Here is a 15,049-nt window from a genome sequence, read left to right as displayed (position 1 = left end):
AATTCAGTCTTGTCTTGATATGTTTTTATAACTAACATGCCAGTAAACTCCGTCAATGAATCTGAAAAAATTACAAGATGATAATAGCCTTCCAGCCATGGAAAAAAAGATTTGTGAAGAACCTGCACTTATATTCTGTATTGTTCTTTGGTTTTGATTAAGAGGAAGTGGTACTAACAAAATCTCTGATCACTAGATGGCATATTGTGCTGCATTGCAGGAGATCCTATTCTGCTATAAAGCCGCATCATGAGAGAAAAAATTCCTGTCTCAGCATCTACCTTATATTCCACCAAGTATAATTAAAATGAAAAAGAGTGATTCACTCAGAAAGTGCTGAGAATGCTGATCATTCTTCCACTGAATTATCTGCTCAAATCATACAAGAAAGACATACAATCAAAAATATTTTACAAATACACGTTTTGGGAAACATTTGAAAATTCTTGATGTTACTGTATTATCAGAGTGAATATAAATGTTCTGCTTAACTTGGGGTATGTCTAAAACCTTACTCTTTTAAAAATGGTTTGGGTAGAGGCACTGAAATCTGAATAGGCAGATATCTTCAGAATGCTTTTTAAGAGGCTACATAACAAGTTATAAATTATAATGTCTTCCAAGAGACTAAATGTATCCCTAAACCTAAACCTAACCATAGCACCAAACCTTAAACACCTTGCACTCTTTTGCCAGTGTTATTAAGACTTGTGTATCAGATTATGTCCCTTGGAACAATATTCTTAAAGGGTTATGACTATTGTTCTAATATTTTATGTAGCCCCTAGGGAGGATTACACAGGGTACCTGAGGCCTAATTCATTAGTAATTAATCAATCTTTATAACACCCTTAAAAATGTCAAGTACTGTATAGCAGGGCAATGGTCATATGCCACAGAGAAAAAGGGAGAAACTGAATCCCTGGGGGTCCAAGGCTCAGTGACGTCCTACGCTCTAGGTAATGGGTCTTGTGAACCTTCATGAAAAGCAGGTTGCAGATTGTGAGTCAGTCCTAAGGTGTTTCATCCAGGGTGACACTGATCGGAAAGGAATTTGATTGTTATCAAGGGTCTGTTTTTCAGAGTCGAATCTAAATCCTCATCGCCATAATTGTAATTGTAGGCCACAAGGCTGGGATCCAGACCATGGAATGAGAAAGAACGGAAAAATGTGTGAGTGTGACCAGATAAAGAAAACTGGGTTTGAAAAAAATCTGTAGCAGAACACGTTTTTGATATGAGAAAGGCATGTACCTGTTTCACCTGCCTTGGAAGAAGCCACTTTAATCTGGCAATATTTTATAACTGGGAAAAAGACACTCTAGACATTTTTTTGTCTCAAATAAAATGTTAGGATAAAATTTTGCATGCAAGTTATGTTTTGTACATTTGGTGCCAAGATTATAACCTTTATGTAGACCTGAAAACATCAGGCTGTCTTCCCTAAGGCCAGAATCTCTGTTTTATCTCTACAAGGCAGGATGATAGATTATTTATGGATAAGGTGTCAAATGGATTTATAAATAAATACGGTTGTTTGTCATGGGTATAACAGTGAAAGGTATGTTATGTCTTTGAATAATGTCCCCTAGAGGAGACATGTTTAATGAGAAGAGTATGGGTCCAAGCTCAGTGCCTGGATGAACTCCACGCATTACCTGTGATAAATGTGAGTGATTATTTTTGTTAGGTTACATTTAAAACAGGAAAGGACATGGCTTGAGTGTACAATTAGGGTCTCTTGGCAGTCGATCAATATTCAGGGGTCATTGGTATTAAAACTGCACTAAAGACTAGAGGAACATCATGATCTGTGTAGAAGACAAAAGGAAATCATGTCCTCCTCTAATTAAAGTTGTTTCACTTCTATGGTTGGCTCAGAAACCATCCACAGAAATTAAATGTTCAGATTATTTGAAGTAAATTATATTCTTGCAAGATCTGTTTCTAAGATTTTAGTTGTATATGGGAGATTTAAAACAGGGCTATAATGTAATGAAGTAGTGGCTTTAACTGCACGAGTTAATGAAGCTTAACCATTGCCTGAAAACTGAGGTATTAATTGTAATCAATATGGGAAAAAACAACTGTTGAGATTGCATCTTTTTAATAGACTAGTTTTTTACAGGGTCTAATGCACATGCTGTTACATTTGGTTTTACTAAACTTCAGTATTTGCAAGTACAGTACTTAATTCAGCTCTTTCCTGGAACGAGCTGGTGATAAGAATAGATTAGGGGATGGTGGTGTTTCTTATGGTGAATGTTCCAATTTTATTGTTAATGTCAGATTGTATTTCTGTGTGGGTCTATCACTGTTGAATAGTGGCCTGACCATGTGGGAGACGTACATTTTTTGAAGGAGCCATGGATTCCAGCTCCAACCACTGAATTGAGAAGCCAGTTCCAGAGACTCACAACTCTTTGCGTGAAGAAGTCTTATCCGTTCTCACATTGCAATTTATTGATTTGTTGCTTTTAATTTGACAAAACTATAGCCAAGTATCACACTAGATTCCCTCAGGAGATGGAGGTCTCCAAAGTTTTTTTTTTCTTTTGTTATACTTCAAAGTCAGTTTGCATAACATCTTGTAATACTGACACTTTTTAGGTTAACATATTCATTAATTCAGGCCAATAAACCCAGCATATGTTCCATTCATAGACTTCTGAGAATTGATGTTTTAATAAGTGCTGAAAATTCCTTATGGCTAACTGGAAGAAAATAAATAATTCTGCAGGGATACACTATTTCTTGTCTCTATCTTATCCTGTTACTCTTGGATAACCTAACTTACCTACTGAGATAATTTAGTTGATAAATGGTCTTTTAATATATCCATGCATTTAATTTTTCAAAGGAAAAAATACTCTTTTTCCTCTTTTTTTAGTACTCTAGCATTTCCCTACCAATTTTAATACTGTAGAATTCCATGTTATATATCACTTTCAAAAATCTTTGTTAGAAAAGATTTTATTTTTTTTTATTAGGTGGGGTTATTTATTATCATTTGAGGCTGCTATGTATACAATGTTACTTTTTTATTAGCCACCTGACTGATTTGATGTAATGATAGATAAACAAGAATTTTAATTATTCTTTGTTGAATCTGTTGTTTTGCAAATTATATTAATTACTTTCTTTGATAAGTAGGCATAAAAACCTTTTTTAGTTTTATATATATATAATGGTTCATAAATTCCACTGGAGTGTTTTTGCTCTGGGCATTTGTAGAGTAATTCACTCTGATGTCCATTAGTAGTTCTCTAAACATTTTTATCTTATCTCCTAGACAAGGTTTCTGTAATTCAGGATTAGCCTAATTAATGTTACATATTTAACTTGTTACTTGTTAGCGACATTTACTGTAGCATATGCTTAATTTACAGTCTAGAGTACAGTTTGTTTTTCCTTGAGTTGATATCGGAGGTCTCTGTGTAGTCATGGCACCCAGGATGTGTTCATCTGCACAGCACAAGTGCCAGTGATCAGCAAAGAGGGTCTACAGATGTATTTTCTTTGTGAAATTGTTCCCCTTAACTGTTTCCACACACTGTCAATAAGAAATGATGTTGTGTTAAGCTAAGTGTGCCATGAATCTTAAGAGTTTGGAACTAACAGAAACTGTTTTTTAACAATCTGTGATATTTCACACTCCAATGGCTTTCCTGTATGTATTGCACAAGGAGTTAAGTATACGAGACCACCTAGCCACAGGAAATTAGGCCCTAAGCCAAAGGATTAAGCCACATTTTCTTATACCTAACCCCATAGTAAGAAGTTAACCAAGGAGCAGCTAGAAAGGTGAACATTGGATTGAGGTGTGATGTAGGGATGCAGAAATAAATATAATATAGAGAGAAGCTTACTGTGGTATTCATATTTTTTATAAAGTAATGTCATGGAGAATTACAAGTTACTGTAGACTAGCAAAAGTGAGGTAGATCTTGCATTCAGTCATTCCTCCTCAACATTCATTACAAACTCCATTTCTTGTCTTCATATACAGGTATATATAAAATATTTATATTTTAGACTGCTTTGTTACTTTAATTTGAACTGATACAGCACACAGTAATTGTAATTGTTTAAGTCTAAATTCTCTAGATTTATCTCATTCACACATTACATTTTAGTGACTTTTATTTTTTTCTGCTGTATTTTAACAGGATTAAAGCGCTTAATTTACAGTCTTCCATTATGGCAGGGCAACATCTCTTTGTCATTATTAATGTTATTTAAAAGAGGAGGAATGTGATTTATGTTAGAGTGTTTTTTGTGGTTGAAATGTATACTATGATGCAATATATTCACATGAAATGGCTGGTTCTGACATTGCGATCCCATGAGTGTGTAGAGCCGCCACTTTTTATCTGTCTATTGATGGCAAGAAATTGATTAACGTAACACCCTTTGTGATCAAAGCCAGACCCAGCAATTCATCTTCACGGCAGATCTGGGTGCCTGTTCTTCATTTTATCTCTAATTAATCCTCAAGGAACCTTTTACGAAGACATCTCAAGTCATGGCACAGGAATGGGCAATCCACTATTTTAATGTATTTTGACAGAGCACTCCATATAAACTCTTACAGCATTAAGAGTTTATCATGCAGTGTAATAGCTTAGAATTTGTCAGATTAGAGAATGTCAATACTTATGCCTGCAGAATCTATAGTTGAAAGTATTATATAAGAACTTTTGTTATAGTTTGATTCTGTCAAATTACACTGCCACCACACAGCATAACCTGGCACCGAAGATGTACAGTAGATAAAAGAAATTGTTTTATAGTAAGTGAAATAAAATGTTCAGTTTGTACTTATTGCACATTGAATGGTTATGTGAATCTAGGATATTAAGCAAGCTGTGCTACATTCAGTTGATTCAGTAGGTCCCAGTCCAGGTTATGGGGGAAACCTGTGTCTCCTGAAATAAGGAATTCTGAACTCAAAACAAAAACCTGTAGTCATAGTAAGATACAGTGAGGTTGTAGCTCACTGTATCCCTTTAAAGATAAAACAGTCGCTGAAAATGGATGAAAGTTTGCAACTCAAATAAGAACTAACACTTTGGAAGAATGCTTACATAAAAACATACAGTATATCCAATGTACAAAATGTTGATCATTTCCATTGCATGTCTGTCATATACAGTACATTAAACACATCCCTGTAAATGACTAAGAGATTTAGGGTTTTCCATCAACTTAGAGCAGCAGGGATTTTTGTTTTAGTTCTCTCTTTAAGATTCCATTTTAAGGTAATTCCTGGCAATCTGCAGTCCGTAAGCTCCTTCATCGGACCTCTGCTCTCCATGCATAGCGTACAGTACATGAAAAATACAATTTCTGATGTTATTGGTTGGACTGTTGGTTGGAATTTAAGACTTCATTTTAAGTCTTAATTTTAAAAAGTCTACAAAACAACACCTTCACAACAATGTACAACATATGAGATATGTAAATATATGTTATGGACATTATATATGTACAGTATCTGATAAAATATATTAAGATGAATACATAATATAGTGAATATTATGTTATTGTTATTTAAATTAGTATATATTATTTTTAAATTATATTATGTTATTTTAGCATAGTTTAAATGAATGTGTTCAAAATTATATTCAAATATATACCCACACATTTCTCAATATGTATTATCTCCATAAGAGATTCTTTTCAATTTTGATTAAATATAATACAGTAGTTTTGCGTGATTGTCTTTCACAGCTTGGAGACAGTTATCTTGAAATCACGAACCAAAGCTCTAAGTAAAATAAGAAGGGTACATTTTCAATTACACAGACTGTTTTGCTGGCCCATCAACTCTATATCCCATAGTACAGTATATAATGTCATTGAATATCATTGCGAGTTAAATTCACCCTATTGGCTCTTTGTGGATATTTTTATATATTGTTGTTTGACTGCAATGCATCTTTTTTCTCTCTTGTTATTTTACATACTTGCCACACAAACACTATCAAAACCAGTTGCATAAAAATGCAGCATGCAGGGCTCTAAGAAAGTGTATTGGGAAAACAAAAGACAAGACGATGTGCAGATCAAATGATCAAACTGCAGATTGAAAGTCGAATGCTTGTCAATGTCTTTATTTTTTATACATTTTTGCTTCTTCTCAGTGGAAATTGTGTTTATAATCCATGACATTCCAGTTGTTTATACCTATAATTTAATATTGACCAATTCTGTCCTTCACTTTGTCAAATTAATTATTTGCTAATTTGGACCTTTTTAATGTTAATACCCAGTCTTACCAGTATTGCACAGCACTTTAAAGATGCTTATGCAAAATTGAAGAGAGCATAAAGTCCTTCTGGGATTAAAATTCCAGTTTGTCCTCTGTTAGTTCTACTCATGGGCAGTCAACCAGAGTCAGTGACATATTTGCTAAATTTTTTATTTCTTTTCTCATTGATATTGATAAAGATTTTATTTGAATGTATGGCCCTGGACAAACGGGCATATCCTTCAGTCATGAGGCTATACCCACTGATGGACCTTCCCCATCTGTCTCTTCTGTTAAATCTCATTTGAAAACATTTTTGACTTCTTTTAATCAAACTGTCTGTTTTCTCTGAAAAGGCAGTAAATGTGGTGATATTTGACATAGTTATTGCAGACATTAGTATAGTTCTGTTTTGTTAGAAAAGGAACACTTCAGTTGGGGAGCAGTATTCATGTACGGTACATTTCTGGTAAAGGAACACATAAAGGTTAATAAAATGATGGAGACTACAAAGAACAAACAACTTTTTGATGCCTTCTTAAGGTGTGAGGAAGATAGTAGGGAACTGTAAAGCATAGGAGATTGAGTGGGCTGTAGGTGGTTTTATTCTGAAAAAGTAGGAAAATTCTTCTATATCATCACTGTCTCCTTGTAAATGTTCTTTTACCTCCTGGACAAAATGTTTTTTCTGTTCCATACATCAGAATACAGTATGACCCCTGCTCTGAAGTGTTTGAGAATACAGGGAAAATAAATTGCTGTCATTGCTTTCTAGACATGTCTTTTTATAGTTTTATCTCTGTTAATTACAGAGTGCCTCAGTGGTGAAAGAAAAAGAAAAAAGTCATGGATGCTGTGAAGTTGACATAGCCCAGTTACTCTTGTGATTTCTTGTGAAGTCAAAATGCTTTAATAGCCAAGTAAAATAAGAACAAAACCATTTAAGTATTTTATTTGCATTATTAAACATTATTATATTATACAAGTATTTGGAAATACTAGCACATACCAAACCCTTTCTAAAACAAATACACAGTATAAAACTAATAAAAGATTTTAAAAAGTTATAATGCCCATCAAAATGTAAATAATGTCATTGATAGTTGAATGTATGCTGTTGACTACAGGAAAAGGCTATTGCCTTTTGTTCCTAGAATATTATATGAAACATTGACTCTTAATGTATTTCTAGCTTGTCAAATGACTCATATGTCCTCAGAATGCATATTTTATGGTAGTCCAGATTTGAACTACCCACGTTTATGAATGGCTCTGTCCTTTCTAGTTCAGTGTAACTCATCCTGCTGTGGGAATATATTTTGATTTTCTATTTTAGTCAAAATCCATGAATGAGTAGGAAGACATGGAGCACATCATGCATAGCTGAAACATGTTTTTATATACCAGGTAAAGCTTTCCCATTTATTTTGCTTTGTAGGCCTAGTGTAATAATAGATTCTTTCTTTTCTTGCCTTTCCTGAGTTTTTGTGACTTGTGGGTCTGTGTATACTGTACTCACATGTTTTATCACAGATAATTATGATTATAATGTTTTTGTTCTATTTAGGCTATTGCTTGTTATAAGATGCATACAGACACATGTTAGAAAAAGCTGATCTTTTTCTGATTTTTAAAGTAATGGATGATTTTCAGCAAGAAACAAATAATCAAACCATGTTGCTTTGCTGTTCCTTTGTATATTTACTTTTTCTCTGAGGTGCAGTATGACTCACCCTTCTGCTCATTTGTTGTGGTTTTGTTTGCAAAGTTTCCTAACATAAAAGTCAATTCAGTATGTGACAATAAAATACAGAATATATAAAAATAATATATTCTAAGTTAGAAAAAAAAACAACTGTCTGGCTACAGTAAAGCTTATTTTCCCTAATACTGATTAAAGCACATTGGACCAAAATCGAACTGTTGCGAAGAATTAAAACATTACTTGATTGCAGTAACCTTTTCAATGTTGAGTAATTCCGTGAAATTTTAAACAACATTAAACATACTCTCTAAAGCTTCAAACCATGCCTCTTAATACTCTCAATATAAGATATGGTAAAGGTAAAGAGATGAAACATGTACATTACAGAGTATGTATCGCTAATAAATACAGATGGGTACTAAAACGTATGGATTTTGTATAACACCCACAGTAAGAATGTTATCAAAAACACGCTGGAAAGCCTCTTCAGAGCTGTGTTAGCAGACAGCTCAATCTGTACCTCACATTTTATCATTCTATTGTACGTTAGCCTTGTGTTTACCTTTGGGACTAGTCCAGGTCATGGCTCCAGCAGAGCTGTTCCAGTAAAATGTGAGCCTTTTCTCTATCTTCTCATCAAACTGCCATGATATATGTGGCAGTTTTTAAATACAGCATTAAGAATTGCTGCTCAATGCTTTCATGTTGAGCTCTTCTCTCTCTTTTTTTATCTGACACTATTTTACATTTAAACCTGTGAATATACACACAAGTTTTAATGTAAATAATTATGGTTGTGTGGCCTTGTAAGCAGCAGAGACTAAGAGCTGAGCTATAGGGGTTTTTTTTACGTTTAAGGTTAACAAATGTAGCTCATTCACAGGTTTCACCCTGGAAAGAATATCCTGAAATAAATCACCTGGTTCTAGAATATTCAGAGATTCTCTGCAGACATTAATGCTCATTATTGAAAGATACTGTACATCAATTTTTATGAGAGCATTGCTATGGTGATATACTGTACAGTACGTTCAAAGTGTGAAATGTAGTTTGATGATAGTGAATTTTTGAATGAGAAAAACTAAGGAGTCTTCAGCCCCCTTCAATCCCACCAGCTCTTGTTTTGAACACCTCAGAGCAAATGTAATTTTAGAAATGTCAAATGTAGTCCTGCTCAGTTTCAAAATGGTACCTATCGCGTGGCACCTCAGTATAGTATGTTGTACGCACAAGTGTATTATGCATTCTTGTTGTGGTTTGTTGTTTTTATTTGGGCTACACTAGCACAAATTCCAATCATGTTGGCATTTAATTCAATTGAGATTAATGAAGGAGTTAATCAGTGGTTGATGGAGGTTACTTATTGTAAAGGTGTAAATATTAGAGGGTTTGAGCACATCCGGGTCTTTTATTATTTCACATACTGCAATCATCAACAATTTTACTGTACACAAAGCCTTATTTCACAACTGCTGGGCAGAAACTATGTGATTTACATGTCTAGGTGAAAAAACACTGTGCACACTACACCAGCTGGTTTGAGTGGTAGTCGTTTTCTTGAGGGCTCTTCAGCCAGGAAAGCATGCGATCTTTTGCAGTGACATTCCAAGTGCACATGGAAGCCCATCACAGCAGAAGTGAATCAGAAAGGCCATTTGTCAAGATCAGTATCACAGGCTGCAGGACCCGCAATATAAACAAAAGGGAAAACTCCATTAAGCTTTGTTTATACGTAAAGGAATTGGGAAAATGCGTTCACCATCCAGGGATTTTCATCCATCAGAGAAAAAACCCTTCCACCATGTGACACACTTTCTAATTCTCAGTACACAATGAAAAGCCATGAAAGGAGTATTGAAATAATTTCTCTACCTACTCATACACTTTGCACTGGGACATGATGAGTAGTTTACGTTTGTGCTTAGTGGAATCCTTAGAATGCAGTTACTCTTTCAGTGTCTGTCTCATAGCATCATGTATGCTCCTTTCTTCTTCTCACTGGCAATAGCCAGTGCATCCATTATGTCACATTGAGGACTGCTCTCATCACTTACATTGACTGAACTGTTGCTTACTAAATTGAGTGCATCTACCCACTTCCTCAGTTTCCCAAACATAAAAGTCTGCTTTCTCATCACACTGAACCTACAGTACATTTCTACTCATAATTTCATTCTTAAGATGAACTGCTTGTGGCATTATGTGCTCAGTGCTGGTTATAAGCTTTTAAAAGATGGCTGCTGTATGTAATATTGCTCCTTCATTCTACAATAGTGGTGATGATGACTTATCCATAATGATTTTCATCATTCTAAGACTAGCATTAGAAAGGAGAGCAATATAATAGTTATAACTTCGCTGTCTCAATATCTGTGGAGGGGACAATACAAGCAAGTAGCTGTTTTGTGTAATGTCACTCATATATTTGGCAGTAGTAGTGATAACGAAAATGCTCATTATCACACTAAGAACATAAGAAGGAGGAGAAGAAACAAGAGAAGAGCATTAGAATATCTAGTCCATTTGGGAATATACTATTTTATATAACAGGAACAACAATAATACAGTAGATGTACTGTAGTTTTTCTTGTATTATGTATGGGTTAACTGAAGTCGCTTCTAATTATCAGTTTGTGAATTGAGAGAATTACCTAAGGAAGAACTTATACAGTATATTCTGGTACTAAAACAATAGATTAACAGATGAAGCAGGAAAACATTTCCGTAGAGTAGCTCCTGACTACTTCTGTCTTAGCTGAATGTTTGGTTTCTGGAGGTTGTTTTGGTCTAATTATATTTTTAGTTGTCCTTGTATGAGCAACATGCGAAGCTCAAAAACAAATTGCAGTGACTGCTTGTAAATTACTGTTAAGATATTTTCCCCTTGAGTGTGCATTTAAGGTTAAAGAAGAGGTGAGTTCAAGTATTTTCTAGAATCTTTGCTACCTTGCACTACTTTAGTAGATTTGACAAGCACCAGGCCCCTGCTGGAAGAATTTCTCTGATGAATGGAGGCAAACATTTCCTCAGTTTCTAGGTCTGGATTGTTGCATTCAGACCTGTGTATGTTAGGGATCACCATAATATCACCTGGGACATTACCATTGCTGTTTTTCACATTGTCTTTTGTTTTAAACAGATTTCGGGGGTTTCTGTTTTGTTTTTACGTTTATACTTTAAAATGTATTTATTTCATTTGACTTCATCAGATGTGTGCCCTGTTTGATTTAATATGAATGGGAGTCATGCATCCAGTAAAATCCCATGGAATATAAGAGCTTGAATATTTGCAATTTCTTACCTGAAAGCATGATATTCCAACAACTAAATGTTACTACAGTACATATTCCCCGCACTCAGTTTTTACAGCATATACTGTATATTACATACTTAACAACTGTGTATTAAGTTTTGTCATATATTCTGTGTTTTAATACTGATGTCAAAGCATTGTTGCATGTGGAGCAATTTAGTATTTTTTTTCTGTAAGAGCATCATTGTGCATTAATAAAGAGAGGCACTAGCCGAACACTAGAATCACAATTGGTGAATAAGAAGTAAAGCTCGTTCAGTGCTGTTGTGGGATGCATTAATTCTTTACTTTTTGTAAAGAAAAGGAGTAGGGGTGAAAACTGAATTCTTAAGTATAAAATTAACACCCAATGTAGCTGGTAATTACTTGTTTTTCTTGTTTCAACTAGCTTTTAATCACTATGATTTATCGTCCTTCCTGTAAGTAAGCTTCAAATTTTCTGTGGACAAGAAATATTATACATCTCAAAATTACATCAAATATTTAGTCATAACTTTTATTTTACTACTTTGCAATTAGATGATTCTAGGATTGTCTAAACTCACTATCCATGGCTGTATGATTTGTTTGATAAGTATCCAATGATACATCTGTTTAGCATAGTTCTGGGTGTAGTGGAAAATCACATTGAAAAAGTATGTTCTGCTCATGCCTTGTTTCCTCGGCTTTAATATGTCTCTGTGGCAATGGAGGTAAACAGAGGGGGTCCCTTTTAGAATACTTATGAACCCAGGTCTCTTTAAACTTAATTTTCAAAGCTCGCTACTTCCAAACCATATTCCTTCTCCCTAGAGGTATTAAAATTATGACTTCAAATGAGACAAGTCTCCTCTGTCTTTAGAACCTTCTACAACTGAGAATATATTTTTAACAATTCTGTTATTAGAAGTAATTCTGTGTTTTTCTTATTGAGTAAAGCACATATAATGCTGCAGTCAAAAACTGGGTTCTACTTTTACTCCAATGTGAACATTTACTTATCTGATCTGCTGTGTGCATAATGTTTACAGTAGAAAACACAAAATAATGTCCATTGTGTTTTTAATCTCTGCTTTCAATTTCCTATCTTGTTTTTGGTCCTCATATAATTCATGTAATTAACCTACTGGTAAACATCATATACGGATATTATTTGCACGCATTGTACTGTTGGCTCTCTAAGTCTGCATTGTACACGTGCCTCAAAGGGACGAAGTGAATTTGGTTTTATTAAGGTCATGCTTGCTTTATAGAGTTTAGCAACTCTGTTAGCCTGTGGGGAAAAATGTCACCAAGAATAAACTTTGTTCACAGAAGGATAACAAATAATTTTTCCCTGTAGTTCTCATTTAAAAAGAATTGGAAAGGTGAAGGATTTTTTTTTTCAGTCTAAAGCCATTATTTATGAAGGTGTCAAGCTTATAAATTATTGTTGTGAAAATTGGCAACATTCCTTCTGTGAAAAGACTGTAGAACATCACATTCTAGCAAATCTTAACACATAGAATACTTGGCCATTTCACTCAATGATACTGCTATTTTTCTAAACTGAATGGAGGTTTGTGACAAACCTGCCAAATCAGAACATTTTGTATTCTATTTCTTTTCATTGAGAAATATGTGCTGAATTTGTCCCACCCTTGCTTATGAATAGAGCTAAGAGCATAAGAGCTTAATCTTCAGTATGTTTTGTTAAAGCTGATTGTTTCAACCAAAGTTATTTGTGTATTTCATCGAAATACCCTGAATATGTCACAGGCACACCAAGGTAATGGTTTCATGTACAGCTAATGTTCTTTTCTCAAAGACAAACAGCTGTTTGTTGCCATAGAAACTAAACCTAAGTTCCACCCCTGTTAGGCCGTTTCACCTTTTGTTTAAAATGAAAAACATGCAGAATGTTCCAGGTTTTGAAAAATAACCAAGAAAAAAAAACTCCACCTTTTGCTATAATAAGGCTGCAATTTCTTAAAATCAAAAATTAAATATTTGATGTGTGGCATCTCTCCTTGTGATTAGCAAAGAAAATCAAAAGGCACAGGCCAGGAGCTCATCACTTACAGTACTTCTTCTTTTTCAGACCTGTTCCAGGTAACAGTAAAATACTGTTTCAAAATGTTCAGTTTACAGTGCTTCACCAATGCATGTAATTTGTTTCACCACAACACTGTCTCACAATAGGCTTTAACTAGTTCTTTAAGAAATACTTTTGGTGAAATACAGTAGTTATCAAATTAATTTGGATATGTTTTTTTTCCATATGTATTATTATACAGTATATTATACAATATAGCATATCATGAATCATAAAATATAACAAATGTGCAGGTGAAGCAAAATATCTGCTATTAGTTCAAATGAATATTCTGTCTTTATAGTTTGATAGTGAAATTTACTAATTGACGGAATACATGGATATTGAAGGTTTTAGAGTTTTTAGTTTAATTTTTTTAGTTTGCTCAGTAGATTCAAATCTCAAAATGTATTTCATTTTCTAATATACCAGTATATATACTGTACTACTTATATAGTATTCATTTCCTTTATAACATTCTGCAAAAATTGCTGACACGAGGCAGGTACCAGTCAAATACAGAATGCCAAATGTTTAGAAAACATTAAAAAATGTGAGTTAATAAGGCCTAGATCTGGGTTTCAGGTATGTGTGGAGGGTTATGTGAAGGAAGGTTGCATTTGGAAGAGCAGTAAACTTAAACTTTGGAAGGTGCAAACTAGAGAAACAAATCAATATAGAAGTGTCTGGGTACATTCCCTCAGAAAAACAAAAAAAAAATCAATTTGTAATGAAAATGTATGAATCTAATTAATACATCTGAATAAAACTTTTGTTAGAAAGTTTACATAAACAAGATATGACTAAAACTAGAGTCCTCAAGTATCCTTACCCTTTGTCCTAGCGAGAATTTGCTGTAACACTTACATGATCAGACAGTATAAAAGTACCATGGCATTCAACACTAGGATAAAGGACACCTACATTGTTGTACAAACTCGGGGCAGCACGGTGGTTTAGTGGTGAGTCTTTCTGCCTCTCAGTATTAGGGCGCTGGGTTCAGTTCTGGACCTGGGGTGCTATCTGCATGGAGTTTGTATGTTCTCTCTGTGTTCGCATGAGTTTCCTCTGGGTTCTCTGGTTTCCTCCCACAGTCCAAAGCGATAGGCTTCAGCTCCCCTGTGGCCCTGTATTGCTTATAGCACTCAGAAAATGCTTGAATGGAACTATTATTAATACTTACTTCTGCAGGCACAACTTTCTAAGACATTTTTTTGGTATTTTTGTAGATTAAATTTCTTTAGTATTTTTATAGTTCACAACTGATTTTTTTTTCAGAAATGTGTCCTGTAATGTAAATTTTGTACCACAATAATCAGTTCAGTGAAAATGAAAAATTCTATGAAAGTATTTTGCTCCCTCAAAGAAAGAAATCTGAGTAAATGCTGCAACCCTTTCCACATCTATAAGCTTCTATTTATCACCGAGTTTACGGAGAGCAGCTGTATACGAAATGGCAAGAAGGAAAACAACTTTACTCAAAGATGCTGAAATGAAAAAAAAAATTGGGTTCTGTGAACACGATAACAGTGAGTGACTGTTGGGCTGCCTGTTGCTGATCGCTCATTAGTGAGGGGATGGAGGAAGATGTCAATACTCCTAATTGCACCCTGCGATGTAGATGCTGTCATTTGAGTCTTGTAAGAGAGATAGCTCAGGCAGCGTAGCAGTGGAAGAATAAAGTGGTATCTGTGAGCAGAGCTCTGTGTTCTGGAGAATGAT

The 15,049-nt window shown here is 34.5% G+C and overlaps 1 protein-coding gene across 2 annotated transcripts in view; it reads left to right on the top strand.

Moving 5' to 3' along the window:
* Positions 1-15,049, top strand: part of LOC148822996 (regulating synaptic membrane exocytosis protein 2-like) — a 64,063-nt gene that overhangs the window by 36,852 nt on the left and 12,162 nt on the right. The window lies entirely within an intron of this gene.

The sequence above is a fragment of the Atractosteus spatula genome, chromosome 12, assembly GCF_055471065.1.
Source record: "Atractosteus spatula isolate fAtrSpa1 chromosome 12, fAtrSpa1.hap1, whole genome shotgun sequence".
Taxonomy (NCBI): Eukaryota; Metazoa; Chordata; class Actinopteri; order Semionotiformes; family Lepisosteidae; genus Atractosteus; species Atractosteus spatula.
Note: the sequence above shows the minus strand (reverse complement) of the source record. Positions and strands in the feature narration are given on the sequence as shown.